Source organism: Tupaia chinensis, unplaced genomic scaffold (assembly GCF_000334495.1).
Source record: "Tupaia chinensis unplaced genomic scaffold, TupChi_1.0 Scaffold139422_1, whole genome shotgun sequence".
NCBI lineage: Eukaryota > Metazoa > Chordata > Mammalia > Scandentia > Tupaiidae > Tupaia > Tupaia belangeri.
Window position 1 is genome coordinate 1,030,643 of NW_006199308.1, and position 2,514 is coordinate 1,033,156.

Below are 2,514 nucleotides of genomic sequence, written 5' to 3' on the forward strand. Positions count from 1 at the left end.
GGAAAGAGACAGAGAGACAGAAAATGAGAAACCCCCCCCGGGGGGGGGGGGATGGACACACCGCAATTCCTTCTCCTCCTTCCTCCTCTTGGAATCTTGCACACGCACACACACATGCCTGGTGTTTTAAGCCACCAGGTCCGGGACTCAAACTGCAGTCAACTACATGGGAGTCCAGAGACATAGGCATTACGCTAACTGCTGGTCACTTAATAGCTGTGTATCTTTTTTAAAGTTGTACATTATTTTACTCACATGAGAGAGAGCACATGCATGCCCACTGCTGAGAGAGGAAGAGAGAGAGAGATCCGCAACAGGGTTGCGCCGTGCAGTGGTTGCCTTTTCCCGGCTCTCTAGCTCCTCAGGGTCATGAGCAGCACACACACTGGAATGTGTGTACAACTGGAGAGTCTAGACCTGCAGTCCACCATGTGGCTGACAAGGCCCTTGTTTATGTCTTGCTTGAAGTACTAATTACAGAGATTTTATATACTCACATAGACCTCTACACACACACACACACACACACACACACACACGAGTGCATATGTCAACAATAAAATCTCAATAGACTCTGAATTATACCAAGGTGACCTGCCTGATTTTGACATTGAACTATAAGTATGAAAAATACCAGCACTAGAGGAGAGAAGTTTGCATGATTCCTCCCTAAACAGTCTTTTGCAACTTCCTGTGAATGTAATTTCAAAATAAGAAGTTGAAGAAGAAGAGCCGCAAAGTGCTTCTTGGTGGAGGGAGTAGATTTGCAGGTCATTTTTGTACAATAGAGAATCTTCAACCCTGATCTAAACTGCCACAGACTGTCCCTCAGTGGACACCTGACATAGCTAGGAAAATTAAATTCTTCCTCTTCGAAATTTAGAATTAGAATGGGAAGTCTCGTTCATTCTGACAATCTTAGAGTTGACAAAGGTGTCAGTGCAATTTGATTGAAAAGCTGAAAGAAATCTTTTTTTCAATAAATGATATGGGAACTACTGAACATCAGGATTTTAAAAAGAATCATGATTATGCCTCACAATACACACAAATTAATCCAAGATGGTTCATAGAGCAACATATAAAAACTAAAATTGTAAGTTTCTAGAAAAAATATAGGATAATATAAAAAACACGGATATGAGAAATATTTTGAGATATTTAATTATTATAGTATTAATAAACAATTAATTATTTTGGATAGTATAAACTTAGGGTGGGCAAAGAGTTTTAGATAGGATCCAGAAAGTACTAACCATAAAAAAAAATTAGTAAACTTCATAAAAGACTAGTAAAAGGCCATGGTAGTTAAAGAAGCTGGATCCCACATGACCGATTCTGTTTCCTGCTGCAGACCCGGACGCTTGAGAAATATGTCAGGCGTATGTATGTACCTGCCCCAAACCACAACAAGGTGGAGAAACAGAGAAGGGATTGCAGCGTGACCGTTCCCCATGGTGGAAGAGGTGGGGAGGTACTTTCTCTTTTTTCCTCTCTCTGTCTCTTTCTGATGAGTTCACATGACCTTGTGCAAAATTTATATTAAAGATGACTAGTACATAAGGAAAATGAATAGACAAGCTGCAGCATCATAGAAAATAGTCACAATACACATTTCTAACGAAGTCTTAAATACTGCAGTCTTCTTTATCCACAGTTTTATCTTCTGTGGTTTCAATTATCCTTGGTCAATCTTGTTAAAAAAAATCTTACATGGGCCTGGATATGATGGTACAGGTGAAAACAGAATCAATCTGCAGTGCTGGAAGCCATGTGACTGATCCTGCGTTTGGATTCTGAGTCAACCGGAAACATACTGGGCCCCCGCCCAAGATCCTGACTAGCCGGAGGGATAGGGAAGGGGTATCAAGGCATGATGAGATCCTGTCAAGGATGCTTGTCCCACTCCCATGCCTTCTCTCTCCCTCTCTCTCTCTCTCATGAAAGAAATAAAATGTTAAACAATTGTTTAAATATTAAATGGAAAATTCCAGAAATAAGTAACCAGTAAGTTTCAAATTGCACACCATTCTGAATAGCCAGAGGAAATCTCACGTGTCTCACTCCTCCTCCATCCTGCCCAGGGTGTGGATTATCCCTTTGTCCAGCATGTCCACACTTGTCTACACTGCCCAGCCATTAATCACTTGGTAGCTAAGTTATCAGATCAAGGGTCATGATATCACAGTGCTTGTGTTCAAGTAACTTTCATTTTACTTAAAAATGGCCAAGAGTAATGATGCTGGCTTACTGTTTTAATTGCCCTGTTTGTATTAGTTATTATTGTTAATCTCTTACTATGCCCAATTTATAAGTTAAACTTCGTCATAGATATGTATGTGTAAGAAAAAATAAAGTATGTGTAGGATTTGGTGCTCTCTGCAGTTTCAGGCATCCACTGGGGGTCTTAGAGCACATCCCTTGGATACAAAGGGTAGGGAGGACCGTGACAGAGAATATATAAATAACTCCTTCAACTGACGAGCAAACATTGATAAAAATAAACAAAGACTT